The sequence below is a fragment of the Falco punctatus genome, assembly GCF_963210335.1.
Source record: "Falco punctatus genome assembly, chromosome: 10".
Taxonomy (NCBI): domain Eukaryota; kingdom Metazoa; phylum Chordata; class Aves; order Falconiformes; family Falconidae; genus Falco; species Falco punctatus.
This window is the reverse complement of record NC_137590.1, coordinates 3,866,893-3,887,420: the sequence shown is the minus strand read 5'-3', so window position 1 is coordinate 3,887,420 and position 20,528 is coordinate 3,866,893. Positions and strand designations below refer to the sequence as shown.

Below are 20,528 nucleotides of genomic sequence, written 5' to 3'. Positions count from 1 at the left end.
CAGCAGCAAAATTTGCAACCTATGGCATCGAAAATGAGATGAGAAGCAAATTTGATGAGTATTTGGCTTTTTCAGTAGCTAGCTATGCCTGATTGGAACCTGTAGGGAAAACAAACACAATTATTTGTGTGAGATTGAATTTCATTTCCATCAGAAAATATGAAATCTGTCACCTGCATGCTTGTTGTAAGCCGGCTGGGGGCTGGAGGATGCTCCAGCAGTGGTGCTGGTGCGTGCCAGAAGTAGCAGCCAGCCCTCAGTCAGGGTGCATGTGCAGGTGCCTGTGTCCTGCCCCACTGCCACGTGTGACCCCTAAAATGTGGGTCGCCCACGTGGCAGGATTCAGCTCCCTCCCAAAAAGCATAAAGATGGCAAAGCATGTCCTCCAATTTGAGGAGCCAGGGCTGTCCCCAGGGGTGTGTACCACAGGCTGCAAGCCTGGATGTGGCTGCTTGGCCAGCCAAGCCTATAGAATGAAATCTGTGAGACCTTAAGATGTATAAATAATATTTGGCTTGAGTCCATTTCCTTGGCACCGGACAGCTTGCTGCTGAATGGAGTGTTGGTTTTTTCCTCCAGATCCTCAGTTAGACCCTCGCCTGGATCCAGCTGTCCCGGGTAATTAAATTTTAATGCCTCAAGCTGGGAGTTTGTATTGGCATTTGAAGTGAAGCATGTCAGTGGCCCCGGTGGGGTCACCTGCAGGCTTGGAAGCTCCCAGTTTGCCACCCAGGATGGTGGGGGATAATCCCACTTCTGTGGATGCAGCCACTGTGCTCGATCCCAGCTGAACCTACACAGCAGTTGTCCATCGATTTAGGGAATCAAGGAGTTTTCTCTCATGCAGGCAGGAGGGACTGGAAAGCTAATGAGGGTTTATTCTGGTGGATCTGAAGAACCCATTAAATATTTGCGAGACAGCTGTGAAGTGGTGCCCATGGTGCTGTTTGGACAGTTGATGGCACCTTTGCTGCCTGGTGGCGGCACCCACCGATGCGGTCCCGGTGTCAGGGGTTGGGTATGGGACACTGGGACACCGAGTTCCCCACGGCCCATCCTAGGACAGTGGAGCAGGTCCCCAGGGTCATTGCTGGGGCAAGTCACAAGACTTTGCCGCAGAGGAAAGAGGGATTTAAGATGGAGGAGGTGACTAGAAAACCAACCGTGCTGATATGCGAGACTCTTCCTCCTCCTTAAACCGTGTCATTGTAATTACTGTGCAAACAGAAGGCCGGGTAGTTATTATGTGGTTTTGTGGGTGTAAATTTAACATGTCGTTCCATACAGCTACGCTGCGAGGGAAGAATTTTTCCTTGAGTTTTTCTCCTTAACTCACTGCTTTTAGTTTCTCTGTGGGTTCAATGTAGCTAGTTAAGTAGTCACCTGAGTGGGAAATGGCTCTGAACACTGATCAGCAGCAGGGACTGGTGCTGCTGTGAGGCAAACCAGCTTTGCAGGAGGATCTGGGGAGAAGCAGCAAATGCTTTTGCAGATGCAGACCGTGACCCGGCCCAAAACACAGGGTAAGGGATGTAAAGTGCGGTTGGTAGGTTTCGCGAGGCTCCCGAGAGCCTTCTTGTGCCCCCCAAGCCATGGTGGTTACTGAGATCCAAGGGGCCACTCGAGCTAACAAACTCTGTGTTGAAACACTGGGGGTTTCTACGAGGATCCAGAGGGATGCTGTACTGGGCTTCACTTCGCCGCCGCTCTGGCAGCCGGAGCGTATGGAGCTGAAGTGCCCATCTCTCTCAAGCTGGCACAGAACAATAGTGGAAATGCATCTCTGGGATGCTTTTGGGTTTTGATTTCTGACTGTAGCATATTGCACAAAAAGCCATGAAGCTCAGTTCATATTACTTTATTTATTGTAAGAGAAGTTTCCATGGAATTAGAGCAGCTTCCCCTCTCAGCTGGTGATAGTAATCTGAATTTTGTCACCACCTTGTCTGTTCAGCACTAAGCATGAAAACAAATCAGCGCAGAGGTGGCTTGTTGAAACAGTCCCACAGTTCAGAATGAAAGAGACGGTTACCAACAACTTTGAAGGTACGTGTGCTTATGTGTCTGTGCAACACGGACAAACCTCCACTGCTGTTTGAGCTGCAGAACAGATGACTTGGAAGAGGCTCTCAAGTAAGTTATAAATTGTTCTCTGTCACCTGTGCTGCTGTCTTGCTCTGCTGCCCCACTCCTTCCGATCGCATTTGTTTCCTTTCTCTTTCCCTTTCCCTATATGAAAGCTAAGCCAAAAGAGCTTGTGCTGAAGGCACCTCGCTTATGCCATGCTCAGAGTTTTTTTAGTACAAACCCCCAGGTAGGGGCTGCCCAGCTCTCACAAATAAACTAGCCAACAAAGCCCATTGCTGAGCCGCTGATTTTCTGCTGATTGGATAAAGATGCTGTCTGAAGCAGTTTCATCTTTCCAGTTTATCTTTTATTTCCCACATGTACACTCCATAGCATAATGTGTCCTGCTGAGAGTTAAACCTGTCAGTGCTTTTGGACTTCCCTCTGCTGCAACAGCTGGTATTTTGTTCCAGGTCCCACATCATCCAGAATGTGTCGGTCCTTGCTGTGTACCACCCCTCCAAGGGATGTGCGGCGAGCTGGGGGTGTATGCTGTGCCCACGAAGACCCAGGTGTCCCCTGGAGTGTCCAAGGGGCCTTGGCACATCTGCGGGTATGATGCTTCCTGCATTTGGAAGGCTTCGCTGTGGGAATTATTAGGTTGGGTAGGTTTGGGGGCAACAAAGGGCATTTTATTGTGCTGAAGCTTTTCATAGTATCCCCATTGGTCTTGGGGATGCTCTGCGTACTTTGCCACTACAATTCCATGTCAGCTGGTGGTGCTTTGACCACAAGGAAAGGGTCTTTTTAAAAGGTGATGATTTTGTGCCTAATCCTTGCCTTATGGCAACAAAGTGCAGGTGATTTTTGACTTTGTGTAGGTACTTTGTGTCAGTCCAGGCTACTTTTCTCAGAATAAAAGTGCATTTTGCTCACAGCTGAGAGAACCACAGGGATCCTTTCTTACAGAAAACCGGATCAGGAGGGGAACATCCTGAGGATCTGTGCTGCTGTCTACTTGTGGTCGCTGCCTGGGTGTGAATGGAAAGGGAATGTGTGCCATGTGCATCCTGCTACCCCTCGGGGTGATGCTGCTGCTGGGGAAGGATTTACCAACGCAGGAGGGAAGGTGAGCGCTTGCAAGGCTCTTGGTGTGACAATGTGGAAATGATGCTCAGCCACCAGGGACCTGTGCCTTAGTGACCCAGGTCTCTGCTGGTGCTTGGGAGGGGGGGGAACCCCCAAATGATTCCCCTAAGCATTGGAAAATTGCTTTCAACAAGTGATTATGAAGAAAAGAAAAGAATCAGAAGTATGATGGCAATGTCTGCTTTGATAATATAGTATGAGAAATTATTTTCTTTTTCCAGGAAAGTGTCAGAGATTTCAAATAGAAAGGGAGAGCTAGAATCTGGACATTTTTGCTAACCAGTCAGTTAATGTTGTTTACTTGAACGGAATCAATGTTCTCCTGCAATGTAAAAAACAATTTTAAAAATCTAATTTTGAGTGTTTTTTATAGCTTTAAAAGTATGTTTCTGACTTTTTTTCGGAATCAAGAAAACATTTGAAAGAGAATCTTCTGATCAGCTTCCATTTAAGTTGTGTATTTTTCAAAAAGATGATTATATCAAACTTTTCTAATGAGCTCCATGGTTTGGACATGGCCAAGAAAAATGCCCAGCTTAGATTCTGCTGGTTTTGGTTTCTCCCATCTGTGGAATAATTGGAGAAGCAATTTTATAGGTGACAGGATGAGGTGGCGGAGAGAATGTGTGAGGGAAAAAAAGTCCCTTATCCCTGCATCTTTTTTGACAGAGATCTAAAGAGAGCTCTCAGTCTTGTGCAACAGGATTACACCCCACAGTGTGACCAGTCCCGGATCTTGAGCTGCACTGCTGTGTCTGGAAAATGACATGTAATGTTTAGATGTTGTTGTCATTTCCATCATTTTGGAACTTCATTCTGGCTTGTTCTGGGCCTGAATGTGGCCAGGGCCTGAAGGTTGTCAGGGGTCTGGGCTGGGCTGGTCTCTAGAGAGGGAAGCAGAAGTGCTCTGTGTTGTCTCTGTGTCTTTTAAATGCAAGTTCAAAGCTTTCTTGTTCAGTGCCTTGGAAAATAACTGATGACAGAAGAGATTTGGAGTTTGGATAAGATAAGAATTAAATTGAATATTTGTCCTAAACCAACAATGCACTTGAACTATTGAGGAGATTCAAAGAGTTGCACTTGGTTTTAAAACAGTTTTTCTCTTTTCTTCGTCTCCTAAAATTCTCTGTGCTGATGTTGTACTCGAGCACTAAAACAATCAACAGTCCCAGACACCACGGGATGGCAGTAAATCTGTGTCTGTAAAGTTTGGTAATAGAGAACTTCCCCATCCCATTTTTCTCATGGCAAAATACCACAGAAGCTACAAACGTCACGTGTGACTCAAAGCCTCTGTAGGTATTTTTATAATTTGTCAAGAAAAGGATGGCTCCAGAGAGCTGTTGATGCCAGGGATGGGCCCAAGCTGAAATGTGCATATTGCCCCAGCTCCTAAAAGCACTGAAGCTCAGCTTTAAGCATGTGCTTCCGTTTATCAGATTGGGGAAAACACTTGAAGTCAGTGTAATTAACCACGTGTGAGTGCATCTCTCAACAGGAATTATGTGCTGCAGCCCCAGGTGGGTGTCTCTGAGCCTTCTTGCTCTGGTGAACTGCAGGACTCGCTTTGCTTTGGAGAACTGAGGTATCTCTTGGACCAAGGCCGGGGGCCTCCTTCCTTGGAGACGATTCCCATAATTCCTGTGTAATTAGATCTGCTCTAACTAGACCTACCTACGACAGACAGAATAAATTTTTCTAACCTCCCCAGAACCTATTGAAAATGATGCCTGTGGTCCCTCCGCATGGCAGCTTGTGCTCAGCAGAGATCACAGTGGCAGAAAATAGCCTTTTTATAATGAAGACTTACATAGCATTAATGGCAGGACTAGCGAAGCTTTGGAGAAGAAGTTGTGTTAAATGATAAGGGGTCGCTGGTTTTGCTTTTGTTGTCTGAATACAGTAAACTGGAGTCCAGAAATCAGGAGGCTCATCAGGAGGTTAGGGTAGGTACCGAAGTAGCTGTTTCTTCATTGCCTCTTAGTATTTATTTAGAAAGCACTTAGAAAAAGAGCTGTGTTTTCTGACAAACCTGCCAATAAATTTGCTCGGTGGGCACAAGTAATGAGCAGCATGGGGACATGGCTGACAGATGGTAGTCCTACATGTTTGTAAGCAACTCAAAATCCATTACTGTGTGATCAAAATTAGGTAAGAGTCTAAGGAAACATGTCTCAGGGTTTAAAATCTAAGATATCAATTGTGATATGCTGCCTAGTAATCAGCTACAAGAAAACAGATCTTGTTCAGGTTGTATTTCTAGTTAGGACAGAGGGTGAAAATTAAAGAATTAGCATATTTGTGGCAAATAAAATATTATGCTTTCAAGCAAGTGACTGTCCTTATTTAATGCCCCGCTTTGTATTTAGAGTAGCTGCAGAGGCGTATCCTATATGTGCTCAGTAGAGCCGGTTGAATTATATGTTTAGAATAATTCATCAGATAAATTCATGTCCATGAATAATCTGCATTCAGATCATGACCTTTACCGAGCTGTGCTTTTTCCAGAGTTCAAAGCTTTCAGTGGATGCTGGGAAGAGACAAGAGGAGCACAGAGAAATTTCTCTCCCATCTCCCCCACTGCGGTAGGATTCCTCATTCTGGGGGCAGGGCAGGAAAGCCTCAGCCCAGGGGATGCTGCAAACTGGAAAGAAGTATTTTTCTGAGTGCATTGCTGGAGTGGAGGAAGCAGTGGCATCTTAAGTATTGACAAGGGCTTGGGACCACAGTGGCCTTGCCATAGTGAAAGCCACACGTGGCCAGCAGTAGGAGTGTGTATTGAGCCTTTAGCAAAAGTGCAGTCCCCGGAGCTGAGCTGATGTGTAGCATCTTCCCAAGCCAGAGTAGTGTGTTTGAGCCTGGGGAGGGGTCCAGTGAGAGGGGGGTGCTCCCGGAGCCTGCTCCCCCTCGACACTGCTGGTGGCTCCTGTCCCCAAGCCTGGGCTGCAGAGGGGATTCCAGCCAGGCAGTGGGCGGTGCTGGAGTTGTGTTAACTTTTGTCTCATAATTGCTGGCCTGTGGGAAACAAGGCAGGGCAGTCTGTCCAGGTGATGTAAGTCCACATATGTTTATTCACTGCAACAGCTGGCTGCTTAACCCAGCACTATCCTGATGGGAAAAACACTAATGAAGCAGCTCTCTGCTGATTGCAGCTCTCACTGTGTGAGAGCACACCTTAGTGCATTGGAGAGAAGAGGATAAGATGCGAATAGTGCCAGGACCACAGAGAGCAGCTTAGAGAAATGCAGATTAGAGCTACTAGTGGTTGTAGGCCTTGGTAGGTTTTACTCATCATGCCAAAAATTAATGGGAAATAAAACAAGCAGAAAGCAACAGGGCTGTGAAGTGTCAGAAGCAAAAACTGAGGCAGAGATTTCCATGTAGCAAATATTGTATCTTAATATTATATGAGTTTGGTGTTAGTGTTTTTAAATGTGAACTTTAGCATTTTTAGTATGAAATGTTTATGTTCTCCTTCATTCACTTTCAGCAGTTGCACAGAGCTTTGTACTGCTCTCACATGGAAACATCTTACGAATTCCAAGATGTTCTTTATTTGCTTCTTATGTTTAAGACTGTAAGTAATATTTTGTATGACATGCTGCTGTGTGAATGGGGTTGCCCTGTGGCACCTTCATCAGGTCCTCTGGCTCAGAGGGAAAACTTCCAAGGCTACAAGTCCTGGCATCACTGCGGCAGGGGCTGGGGTTGGTTTAGCTCAGGAGACCTTGGTGTCTGGATACAGGAGGTCACCCGAGGAGCTGGTGGTCCTGCAGGCAGAGCAGGGACGCTCGTCTTGTGGCTGGATCAGGTGCAGGGTATAGCCCTGACTTTGCTGTTCCCCCTCTGGATGAAAGCTGTGATTCAGTCTCCCTGCCTGCAAAATGGGTGTCTGGTAACGATGTCTCCATGTAAAAGTTTGTGGAGTGGATGAGAAGCTGAAAGCAAAAGGTGTTGCTCTGGAAAAAAGTGTGTAAAGGAAAATTGAAATGGTTTCAGCCTTAGCGCTGTGTACAGTGAGGTTTATTTGCTGTTTCAGCTTGTTCTTTTATCAGGTCATTGAACAATAGCTAACGAAGGGGGAAGACCTTACATTTTTTTACAGGATATTACTGTTCCTGTGCCTTTGAACCCATTATCTAGCAGAAAGTTGTGGTGCAGAACGCAGCAGTGTTAGGTTCTTCCTGTTGGGGCTTTTATGACTGCTGCAAAAGCATGACTGAATGGGGCTTTCCTTATTTCATTAATTTTTAAATTTATTTTAGGCTGCTAAAGAATTAACGTGAATAATTTTCCCATTTCAACATCTGCTTTAGACTCCATCTCAAAGGGTTCCCGATGTGTGTGGTGCGCAAAACCCTTTAAAAATGATCCTCTCCATATTTCCTGCACTCAGCAGCCTGCTAATGTGGCCGATAGATCTGGGTGATGGGCTGGTATGAGTTGGGGCGGATCATTAGGGTTATGATGAGCTGCACAACTGTCTTGTTTACTCACAGTTAGCCATTTCAATGCAGCGCCCTTTGTCTCAGAAAGATTTTTGCATTTGAGGTTTTACAGACAGAGCAGTGCCAGAAGCATCCAGCCGGTGAGGCTCCCACCCTGGGCTCGGGAGCATAGGCTGCCCCACGGTTTTCCAACTTATTTCGCTGATGGGTTGGACTGGAAACACTGAGGAGCTCTGGTGAGCTCTCCGTAACTGATGTGATGGTAAGTGCATGCCTCCCACTGGCTTTTGAAGGGTTACTTGCGAAGAGTTTACATGTCTTGACTGTCAAGTCTCTCTCTCCATGCATTTCCCACTCCTCCTGTCTTGTGGGTCCAAGTGTTTTTTGCTTTCAGTCTTTGCCTGCCAGGGTCTGATCTCTGCCAAGCCTCTATTAAACATCCTCACCGCAATGCTTCTCTGCAGTGCACGAATGCCCACATTCCCTGCAAGGAGGAGAAGGATTAGAAAGCTAAAGTATTTAACTTGCCTGTCAAACAAAATTATTCGTGCCAGGTGAGTGGCTGAGCAGCATTTTGCAAAACTCATGTGAATAATACATAGGATGGTCAGCCTTGGCACGGGAGTATTACTCCAACTATAGAATAATTCACATGCCTGGAAGAAAAAAGGTACACATCTTCCTTTTGCTCATTTTCTGTAAGCAATAGGAGCAAAGAGCTCCTGGGATGGCCAAGGCTGCAGGGCTGCAGCTCTGCCCGTTGGGACGGCGCGTTGGCTCTGCCCGTTGGGGTGGCACGTTGGCTCTGCCCGTGGCAGCTCCTGGGGCAGGCAGAGGAGCACAGACAGGCTCTGCCCTGCCCTGCCCCGCGCAGACCTGCTGAGCTCTGAGTCATGGCGCATCCCCCGGCTCTGCCGGCGCGGCAGCGTGCAGCTGTGCCCACAGGAATGCCTGGAGATAGATTTATTGGTGTGGGTAAAGTTGGATCGTAACGAGGTTACATGGTTCTGGGACTGCACCTAACTCATCTCCTGGCATCGTGGGACCTGGAGGGAGATAAATGTGCAGCTACCCTCATCTCTTCCCTCCAGATTTTGTGTGCAGTTCAGAAGACAGATGGACAGCCATGTACACAAATATACTCAAACTTCTCCCCTAAGAGTGATGTCATTCTGTTTTTTTTATACTCAGGGTAAAATATTATAATGGCACCATTGCCTTCCTTCAAGCAAGAAAATAGTTGAGCAGATCTTCTATTCTTATGAAAAGCCTAAGAGTCTATTACTTTGCTGGGAATTGAATTTTTTTTTTCTTGAAAGGGACTGCTTTCCTTACCTAAAAAAATACCATATTTTGGCTGAAATACAATTTTTACTGTGCTTTGTAATAGAATACATAAAGGACTCTGAATATTTTAATTTTTTCTTATATATAGAAAATCTTAACTTTATATTTTGAACTATTGGCATCATATACATTCAAACAAACAAACAAAACCCCTCCAGCTTCTTGTTTTTTTATAAACTTTTATTTTTACTTGCATTTTCCTCAGTGAACTTGCGCTGGTTTTTCACTCACCCTGGCAATCCACGTGACAATAAGAGTGAATAAAAGTGTTTGAACATTGCATCGCCCGGCACTTCACAAACACATGTATGTCCCTCCTGGTTCAAAAACTGCATTTTGATGGCTGATTTGTGAATGTTAACACAAAGGAGTCACAAGAATCTTTATGCAAACTGTGAAAGTCAAAGAGAGCCTGTCCGTTGACTTATTGGACTTTGGGTCAAGCATGTGATGTACAGAACCAAAAAAGGTGGGGGGATGCAGCTGGTCTGAGGAGATGCCGTTCACAAGCGCCATCCGTGAGAGGCAGCAGGAGGCTGGGGCGGCCGGGCAGCAGACGGAGCGGGTGGGTGGTATGGCTGTGACATATGGCCACAAGGGCGTTGGAGTGAGGCCTTTAATTTCACATTAGGATTCTTCTCGTATTTGTTAGATAGAACAATATTAACCTTTTGAATTTATTTAGAAACTCATTAGTGCTTTTTCTATAGTCCATTCTTTTCCTGATTAGCTCTCCTCATTACAATTCAAATTTCTTTCTGCTACATTTACCACATTGTCCTGCTTTCTCTCATCTCTATTGTTGCTCAGCTTAATTTATTAAAGCAATGAAAAAGGAAGGGGTGGATCGGTTGACATAGCAGCCTTCCTAGTCTTTGGTGCCTGGGGAGGGAGAGAGGAGAAGGGAGACACCCCGTGAGCTTGCCTTTTCCCCAGACAGGGTGCCTGGGGCGGGGGCATGGTGGCAACGGTTCCTACACAAGCCCGTGGTGCAGGCATGGTTCACGGTGGCAGCGTCAGATCAAAGAGCGGCTTTATTTTGTGCCCAAAGCTGCCAGCCGGGCAACGAAGTGCTGGGTGAGGGCAGCTGCCTTCGCACGTGCCCACGGTGACCCACGTCTCTGTGCTGCTGTAGCCCGCGGGGGCCTGACTTTCCTGCCTCATCCCAGCTGCTGCCCAGTCTGAGGTTTTAAACTAAATTCACTCTGAAAGTGCAGTGTCCTCATCACACCCTGGAAACGTACGCAACTAATCCCCAGCTTCTCTGGCATCCTGTTTCTAAGGTTATTTTAAGAACTACGTGTGTGCCTTCAGTAGTGTTTCCTTTGTGTATTTTTCCTTGGTATCAAGTTGGAAGCCTGGGAGTTGCCATAATGGCTCTTGACTTCACATGTCTCCAGTGGAATATGAATTGACATTTTGGTCAATATTTTTAGTAAGAGACCTGATCCTGTCCCTGCTTCGGTGGAATTGAAATGGGGAGATGCTAAGCTTCAGATGTGCACTTAAACATTTGCTGCCTTGCTTTGCAAAATATTTTCTGTTAGGAACGTGGAATTTTTGCTCTTTTTTTTTTTCTTTCTTTTGGTTTGGCGCTCATTTCTCAAGAGCGATGCTGCTATATCCCATGTGCTTGTGATTAAAGATGCATATGCTTTTGACAAGAGTTGATTAAATACAGCCAGATGATTGTAACCGTCCCAGTCATTCTGGTTCTCTGATTATTGGTGTATTTGAACATCTCACAAATGTGAATGAATGTGTTTTCACAGCAGCTATTGTAGAATAGGGAAATGCCAGAGTATTTTATTTGAGGCACAGAGGGATTAACTTACTCAGCAAAGGTTAGAGAGAGAGTTTTTGGCAGAGCCACAAAAAGAATCTGAATTTCTGAGTTTCTACTCCAATGCCTTAATCATAAAATCATCTTTTCTCTGAATTCTTTTCTGTCTGTGGTAATTACAGTTTTGGCTGGTTTTATGTCCTTTATAAAAACCTGTCTTTCACGCATCTTGTGAAACCAAAAAAAAAAAAAAAAAAAAAAAAAAAAAGAAGATAAAACAATCATAATTTTCCAAGTGTATAATTCTGAACTCCAGCAGAGGCCTAAAACAAGTAAGGTAATTATTCCACTCAGTTCAGCACCATTTGGAGAATTAGGCTATTTGTGAATTGTAGTTTTAAAATAAGACACATGAACTGGAAAAAGTTCAATGAGCAACATGTAAAATCAAATAAATGCTTGCAAATATCAGCTGAAAAAGAAGAGGTGCTGGCTGGCTGTAAGCCTGTGGCATGAGGGTGACTGGAGTAAGACAGAAAGCGCCAGTGATGTGGAGGGAAGGTTAAACACACAAAAAAAAATGAGAATAAAAAGAAAGGTTTTATTATTTCCTTTAGGTTATTGGGAGAATGCCAGGGCCTATATTCAGGGCTAAATTAATTCCTCACAAAAGCTAAAGAAAAAAAAAACTTTCCCCAAGGATGCATTTCGCCCGTGGGCAATCACAGGCGGTCAGTCGGGAGAAGCTGCCAAGAGGAGGTGGAGTCAGCATTAGCAGAGTTGTTAAAGTCTAGACTAGACGTGCATTTGTTAGTGATGGTTAATTAACTTGTTCCTGGCAATCAGTCACTGGGGCAGGAGGTGGACTTGATTTGCCAGTTGTGATTGCCAAGAAAGTCACCCATAATTGCCTGTGATCTTGTGGCTTTCTGATTTTCACCTTGGTCTTGTGTTCCTCCTAAATGGTTTTTGTGGTGGTGTTTTTTGTTGTTTTTCTTTTTTCCCCTCTCCACAGGCTGTTTGCCTCATGTAAAACCATTTTAATGCTTATTGCTACTGATGTGATTGAACCTCTGCCACGGTCTGGGTTTGGGTGCCAGTACCCATGGTGACTGGAGAACATCAGTCGTTCACACAGATAAGAAAAACAAAGGTATGGATGGTTGCAGAGGGGCTGCAGAGGGGTTGCAGGAACATTACCTGGGGCTGAGGAGAGCACAGTGTACTTGTATGTGAAATGCACATACATGTACATGTAAATGTGTATGGAATGCAAGGCACTCTTACAGTATATATTTCTAGTTCTAAATAGCTTCTAGGTGCTAACAGCCCCACAGGATTGGTTTCTACCCCCTTTTTCCCAGGTAATCCTTCAGTTTGGTTGCAGTTCCAGTTTATATCTCTAATAGCTGGACTCCGTGTGTTGTACAGTAAGCACCGTCACTGAGACACTGCTCAGTTGTCTGAGGGTGACCCAGGGGCTGCCAAACAGGACCAGCGTTGTGGAGGATGATGTGTTGCTCACACAGTGCCCCTGCCCTTGGTGGTGTGTCAAACTGCGGATCGGACAGAACAGAAGAAAGGATGTAGCCTTGGAGTCCTCAAGTAGAAGGAACCAGCCAAAGGCTGAAATTATCTTTTGTTTGATCGGAGGTATGAGTGTGTGTAACAGAAAGTAGGTGACTGCACAACGTACCTGTAATGCAGAGCCAGAAGCTGAAGATCAGGAGGGAAGAAGGTTTGGGTTTATTCCTCTGTGTTCCTGGAGGCAGGAAAGCTGTGGAAGTTGCCATGCTGCAAGTTTCCAGTTGGCCAACCTTGGACTGTTTCTTACTTTTTAAATGAAGTAAATCAGGAAGGAGGGAAAATGCAATAGTCTTAATTGATTTTTTTTACTATTTTCTGTATATAGAATTGAAATACAAGGCTGAGAAAGCTTGAACGCCTAAGCGGGTCCTCCTAGCAGTGGATTTACAGCTGGTAGGAGAGAAACCATAGGAGCAGGACCTCAGATTGTGGTCCATCCTGTGGCACAGGCATGGGGAAGTCCCGGGGGCTTAATGTTGGGGAGGTTTTCAGGGAGAGAGGTTGCTGGATCCATGTTGAAATTGTTGGATCTGGGGCATTTTTGGGGAATATGTTGCTTTTTAATGGGGGAGGGTCCTCTGCCTAGAGAGAGTGATATCTGATCTGTGAGATGGAGCAGTTGCAGATGCAGGGAGAGACTGAACTGGAGAGGAATAAAAGCAAGAGAATGGCATTAGCATATAATTTCTGGCAATTGTTGCAGCTCATAATAACTTCAATTTAAAAGCTTCTCATCTCCCTCACTTTGTGTCTTATTAAGGCTCCAACCTGTATTTAATGGTGGGAATATTACTTTTTGCTTCCCTAATTCTATGCTTGCAATTGATCTACATAACCTGCTAGATCCCCGCTTGGATTTCTGATGCATACGAGGGCTCTCAATGTGTTCTGAGAGACACAAAATTAAAACTCCAACCCTGTCTTATGGTGCATCTGCTGTCTTGGTTCTTTGCTTCCTTGTGGTACAAGCACAGTAACAGAAGAGTGGCAAACATTGGTTTTGTTGCATTTCAGGTGTTTATGTCATGTTTCCAGGGGCATTTCCAGCATGCCAGGTGGGTTTCTGCTGAAACCCCTCCCAGTTTGTTTTCATTTGTGTGGCAAGGTCTGGGTCCAGAACTAAAGCCACCTTGCTGCATGGACTGTCTTAGCAGGGACCCAGGACCTGTAGCACCAAGGTGGTCCAGCCAAGCAGACAGCTTCAAGGAGTGACTCCTTGGTGTTTCAGAGACTCTTTTGGGGAAGAAAAGGTCTGGCTCTAGCTATGGCATGGCAAGCCTTTCCCACGGGTTAGTAACTCTTGAGCTCAAAGGTTATGTTAGGACGGTGTCCAGTCCTAACACAGTCTAGTTAGTCCAGCTGGGCATATAGCCAGCCTGAGGTGTTCTGCTCCTGGTGAGCTTCATTGTCTGTGACTTTCAATTTTAAAAAAATAATAATATATATTTTACGTGTAAAGCAGGTATATATCCAATTGGTTGTTTTACGGAAGAGTTTTCATCAAGGTTGAGTTTGGGGAAACATCTCTTTTAGCAAATTTTCTTTCAATCTGTAGGACACTCATGTTTCACATAGTCTGGATGTTTCTATCCTTGATGCATTGTTTAGTGCCAACTTCTTTCATTTTTCTGTCTGTGGTTGTGCTGTAAACCTTTTCTGGAATATTTTTTTTTTCAATGTGACTCATCCAGCTTCCTAAGAGAAAACACAGTTTATTCAAACTATCTATTTGGACATGTAAACCAGTAGTAAAGTGCTATGATGTCTATCAGGGCAGGACAACATGCAAAATCTTTGAAATTGTTAAGTCTCTCCCTGGTGTGTTTTATCTGGAGGTATTAATTGGCAAAGAGCAGTACAGAAATTTGGTTCATACAGATACACGTGCATGCAGTGAGTGAAAACTTTGTACATGTCTGAGCTCCATTTTCTCAGAGCTAAATTTAGTTTACGCAGGCTTACTGCTTTGTCAGATGCTTTACCATGAAGGGGCTTTGAGGTTAGGTGGCTGCTTGTAGATCTCTCTCCTCTGTGTCACTGGTTCAGTCCTTCCAAGCCAAGAGTTGTCAGGAGCTGGGGCTGTGTAAGGGATTCCTCAAAAGCAGCTGGTATCACATTTTGTCTGGCATAGACTGGGGGTCTGAAACTTACCCTTGAAGAGGATTTCTCATGCAGCTGATGATCAGTCTTGCTCCTTAGCATGGCCGAGAAGCCCTTAGAGCAGGTGTTGTCACTGTGCTTGAGCCCTTCTGGCAGTGGGACAGGCATCGTTGTGCCTGCTAAAGAAACATCTGGGAAGAAGTGGCAAGGACTTTTGGACTGGTCAGAAATTCCAGTTTAAATTTCGTTCAAGTTCAGTTCAATGGGTCTTGACAATTTCACGGTCTCATCGTAGAAGAGACTTCAAGAGAGGCTCCTCCTGTCCCCAGAATACTGGCCTTCCTTTTCTGGAGGCTTGGTCTCTGAAATGCTGACATAGGCAACATGTGGGGCGATGGGAGGTGTAAATTGCCACATAAGTGGGTAGGAATTTGGCAAGCTTTCCTTGCTGCCAGGGCTACAGATGTGAAAGGCTGGTGTTTATTCTCCCTTTTTTGGCTTTAAACTTTTGGCTGTCTGAATTAATGCATTTCTTATTGATTCTTTAATGAAGGCAGAGGCCTGAATTCATATGTTGCTTTTTATTTGCATTTTTACTACAGTTAGTCTCATTTCCTTGTTGCTGAAGGCCATTAGCGAGGAGTTGGATGACGTGTCCAGGTTTCTGCTTTATGTAGTTTTCCAGAGCTCTATACATAATAAATCAGGCACCCTTTTTTTTCTTCTGCAATTAACTAATCCACAATGTAACAGGAGCAGTAGAATTGATTGAATGCATCAAGTTTTAAGCCTTAAGAAAAAATACAACAAAGAAACACTATTGTGGGGATGCTTTTCAAAATTGCTGTCTGCATTCGTACACAGATCTAGCCATGAAATTAGGATGAAGAAAATATTTTGCCAATTTGTTACCCTCCAGTCGATCCTAACCTGTGCTTGAAATGAACTTTTGATATGACACGTTCATCTCTGCAGCACACAGGGCTTCATCTTTCTGTTCATCTCACTTGCAGATGACAACTCTCTGCTTCCCTTAAGGTAAGATGCAGTCCAGCAGCGAAACCAGCAGACACGTTGTCTGGCATGGATTTCTGGACTTGCTAGTTAACAGCTATTCCATGGCAAGACTCTGATTTTTTCCTTTATGAAGACCTCTCAGTCTCATTGCTTTACCCTCCTTCCCTGAATGAAGAAGACTGAAGGTTGAAGAACCTTTCTCAGAAACATCTCTGAAGCTGCTGACTGGCACTGAGGCGTGACAGCCAACTCCACATTGAGCTAGCTGCACTTCAAGAAGAAACTGTTTGAGCTCAGTCCGACCTCTTTTCTCAAATCGGAATTTGAAAGCCCCCTCTTGCATAATGGGCTGTGTTGGCACAGCTTCATGAAAACAAAGTCGGATACTGGGTTCCCTCTATATCAGAAAAGTATTCCTAGGTCAGAAACTACTGCTAAACTAAAAACTGTTTTCTTAAGAATATGTCTGTCGTTTATATGGTTAACATAGTTTCCTTCCCTGTGATATTTTACCCCATGATTTTCTCCTTTTTCGTACAAAGCCATCGCTCATTTGTTGTGTAGCTCCTGCTCTTGGGTACTTCTGTTCCCTGCTGACATGCTCAAACCTGAATTCCTTCTGCAGTTCAGACCCAGCGAGCTGTTGCAGTTCTGCTTTGCAAAGTTATGCTACAGACACCCTCTTGCTCACACCCTGGAGCCCATCGAACCCGTGAAACCAACCCTTGCTGAGGGGTGAGACCTGCATGGGCAGAGTGAGGTCCAGCCCGCAGGCACTGTTGCAGGGGCCGTTCCATGGATGCTGCCCGTCACAGAGGGCTGCCCAGGTACAGCAGCTTCTCCGAGGCAGAAGTTACTCTCCAGGATTAGGTGCTAAGAGGCAGGTCCTTCACTACTCCTACACACTGACCAGAGTGAAATGATGGAATAAGAAAGGTTATATTTCTTTAGAAAGAGTCAATTTACCTATGTTCATACAGGCAAAATGCACAACAGCAACTGCATTAACTGCAGTTATTTTTGTGCGACATCTTTCCTCCTAAAGACAAATTACTGAGCGCTGGAATCCTCCTTTCCTCCAAGCAGTGGAAGAGCATCTGCAGCTCCAGCTCTGTGTAGTTGTTTCCCAGCTCCTATCTATGCCTGCACAATATTGCCTGCAGCAGAACATTGGAGATCATTAAAAGCATATATTTTTTTTCAGAGATGAAAGGTTTTATACTTCTTTGGTGGATGTAAAAATATTAATTGAATAAAGTATTAATTGTCAGTAGAAGAACAAATGTAGCTGAAAAAGTATGTGAAGAAGCTGGAATTTACAAATTAGCTGGTAATGTAGTAAGCGTAAAGCACTAAAAATATTTAATTAAAACATACACATTTGAAGAGGAAAAAAATTGTATTTTGAAGTATTCTTCATTTTAATAGATATTTCCTCAACTTCAGTGAGCCTTATTGCTTTGTGTTGCAAATAGCTTGCGTGCACTGTATTTTCCGTTTATTAAGCAATGCTGTGTTTGCTGCTTGTTTGCTGCTCCCAGAACCTGTTTCCCCGGCTTACGGGAGGAGCAGCTTCCACGGAAGGTGCATATAGACGTTGGGGGCGGCCTCACACCCGGGAGCGGGATGGACATTGCGGTAAGGACTATACACGTTCTGCTGTTTGAACCCAGAGTAGGGAACAATGACTCAAGGAGATTGAAGGTAAGTTTTGCCTGGTTGTGGCAATGAAAACCAATGGATGACTTCAGCATTTAACACCTAAAAAGGTTAGGGCCTGAGTCACACTACATTTTTCCTCTGGACTGCCCGTAGGTTAGTCCCAGCGGTGCACTGCTGCAAGCCCTTGGTGTGCTGAGCGTCCTGCTGCCTGCCCTTGTGCTGGGGGTCCTGCGGATGTAACACGGGTGGGAGAGCCGCCCTCTGTGATCTCCGATGAGGAAAGCATTTGTCTTTACTGGTAAGAGCAAGCTTTATCTTCAACTGACACAGCCTAGGTCGGGAGAGCATGACTCTGTTTCCTTGGGAACTGGTTTGTCTTCTCTCCTGGGAATTAGCTGGGCATTAGTCAGAGCTTTGCTGGGACCTCTCTTTGCCCTTTCCAAACAAATGGCTTTGGAAGAGGAGGACAGGGCTCTGAGTCTTGGAGGGGATGAGGCACCCTCTGCTTGGGATGACTCAGAGCTGGGAGGAAGCTCTGGAGCAGCCGTCTCCCTTGGCTGAGCGGCAGGGCAGTGTATCTCGTTTCACGCTGGGACTGTTGGGCGGTGGTTGTGGCCGAGGCTGCTCCCTGGACCTTAGGGCAGCCTGCAGAGGTGGCATCACGCTCTCATGCATGGTAGTTTCAATGGTACCTCTGCAGGGTCCAAAGAGATTGTTCTCTCCATTCCATCTCATCACTTTGTTAGGAAGGATTCATTAAAAATTGTCATGTTTGTGAGACAGGTTTTTATGTTCTTCTCATTCTGAAAGAAATGCTAGAAATACTGCTTAAGCAGGAGATGAAATGGCCCCATACCTTATCTTATAGCCAGGAGAGAAGGTCAAAAAGCTGTAGCCTCTTCCTCATCTGAGCAGTGCTATTGGCAGAACAGGGGACCTTATCTGATCTCCTACCATGGTGATGGAACTGCAGAAGGAATGATGGACAGTGTGACAGTAATCCTTCCTGATAAAAATCTTTGGGCTTGTCTGGATGTTTTACTAATGAAAGGAGGACTTACATGAACCTGTGGATAATTCTATGATTCTATGACAGGCCGTGATTTCACCCTATGGTCCTTCAGTTACTTTTCTTGTTCTCAAAGTCTTTGCCACCTGTTTTCACTGTCTTCTCTATGCGCTGTTTTCACTTTGGATAGAAAATACCTGCTGCTATCAGGTCCAGAGCAGCTGGGGATTCTCCAAGGTACTCTGCCCATCAGAGAGGTTTATTTCAGAGATGAGGAGTGCTAAGATACTTGAATAATGAAAACTCTCAAGATATTTGTTCTGTGGCCCTTTCTTTACCAGATTTCCATCATATGTGCTGGGTTTCTGAGTTAGTCATGTGGAGCGGATGGATGTTTGGCTTTTATTTCTATGCATATCTGGTTTTGAAAACGGCATCGGAACAGTCTCTACAAAAGCGATGCTGCATTTCATTCTCGGACTGATAGAGGAGGTTCCAGACCCAGGGCTGGGCTGACCTCTGCTTAGAGAGTGAGGATCGAGGCTTCCACTGCCAGTCCACCTCCCATTTGGCCCTACACCTCTGGAAAAGGGGAGGAAGGCATGCTGAAAAGAAACAATACAATAACATCTTCCTAGTGACCTGCCATTAACCTCTGGGTCTTTTGTAGCTTAAGACCTTGCACATGAAAAAAGGTGAGCAAATACTTTCCCATAGGCAGTCAAAGGTTGTTGTTCTTTATCAGCTGAGATCTTTGCTGCCTGGGGCTGTCTGAATCATTCTTCTTGCTAAAGTGTAAGGATGATTTTCTTTCTTTTAATGTGAAGTTTACACTTACAAGACTCATGCATGAAGGGCCAAAATGCATTTAGTTTGGCTTGCACAGTAAAATAGTTTGGTGTTTTCATTGCTTCATTACTTTACACTGGTTGTCACAAACCGGCTTCATCACAGATACTGCTGCTGCTAAAAATCTGTGCCTGGGTCTCTGCACACTGACACATACTGCAAAATGTACAGTTCACACCAATTGTTGCTGTGTGCTGGTAACAGCCGGCATGTAAAAAAAAAAAAAATTCTCTCTTCTCCAATTCATGTTACTAAATTTGTATGGTGTGGGTGTTTGTCTGGATTTTCCTATTTTAGTGACTTTGAAAACACCCAACAGGGCAACAGGAAGGGATGCAGTAAGGAGAGAGGAGATGCTTGGGGAGCATGGTTAGAGGCACAGCAAAATAAAGCTGGAAACAGAGTGGGACTGAGCAATGGATGCCCCGTCAGCCTCCCCCCGGCAGGCAGGGCAGCAATCTTCCTTTTCGGACCCAGCTAAAGCTGTGTTCCTCTGCAAGACTGCCCGCACTGCCTCCATATGCTGCAGACCTCTCCCATTCTCCAAAACAGGCTTGGTTATTTTGGATGTGTGTCGCTAGTAAGGGTTAAGTGTTAAAGCAGGGAGAGATAACCCTTTTTATTAGATGAAGTGATACGGCCAGGGTGGGGGAAAAAAGCCTTTTTGGGAGTGTGTAAGTTTATCCCTGTTGTAAGCAGCAGGCTGTCCTTCACGACATGGTTATCCTTCACATGACGACTCTGGGAGATTGACACGTAACAACAGCAGCCAGATTGGTAAAAGTTTCTGCAGATTTACTGTCAATAGCATCTAGCTTGTTTTCCCTGAGAATGTTTTTCCTTAACTTTTTTCTTCACTTCAGCCTTAAAAATGGTTGGAAAATTAGATTTTATTGATGGAAGAATTGCACATAAGCCTTTCACCTTCATTTTCAAGAGAAATAAGTCTGCTGCAACTTAACTTCTTTTTCTGGTGGTGCTAATCCTTTTTGAGTTGGTTACTTAAGGCAACCTGAAAAAAAACCCCAAACAAGTTCATGAAAACTGGGGGCTGTCCCTGAACATGTCTTCCTGTAGAAAACACCTCTTTTCTTGGGGGGAGGGAAACATTTCACTGGGAAACTTACTGCCTGTCTCGATATGATTTTTGCTTTTTCCACATTTTGGCTCTGGTTCTACATCATATTATTCAGTTTTGTCTGTGCCCCCTTCCTCCCCATCTGCCACACTCTAATGGGAAATAAATCTCCAATCTCTTTTCTATTCCTTACCATCCCGTAAGTCTTCTGCTCTCACTGAATGACTGAGATCATACATCTCCTTTTACAAAGCACTAAAAGTACCATTTATATATTTTTCCCAGAATCCTTTTTGGCTGGTGCCAGATACAGAAGGAGTAAGAAAATAAACCTCAAGGATGAAAAAAAATCTTTGTGGTTCTATCTGCAGTAAAGATAATATCCTTTTTCAATGGAGATGGATGCTCTGGCTTCACTCCCACTTCCAGTCA

The 20,528-nt window shown here is 44.8% G+C and overlaps 1 protein-coding gene and 1 long non-coding RNA gene across 6 annotated transcripts in view; one reads left to right on the top strand and one right to left on the bottom strand.

The window, feature by feature from the left end:
- The window catches only part of LOC308071079 (protein FAM83D-B-like), a 441,583-nt gene that overhangs the window by 400,342 nt on the left and 20,713 nt on the right, over nt 1–20,528 (bottom strand). The gene's annotated exons all lie outside the window — the stretch shown is intronic.
- Nucleotides 1–20,528, top strand: part of LOC308071084 — a 105,855-nt gene that overhangs the window by 68,128 nt on the left and 17,199 nt on the right. For 2 of the 5 annotated variants that reach the window (XR_013930977.1, XR_013930978.1), the window contains exon 3: nt 1,955–20,528. This exon is cut by the window's right edge and continues 17,199 nt beyond it. This is a non-coding gene — a long non-coding RNA (uncharacterized lncRNA). The remainder of the gene's footprint in view (nt 1–1,954) is intronic. The other 3 variants (XR_013930979.1, XR_013930980.1, XR_013930981.1) reach the window with 3 other exon arrangements.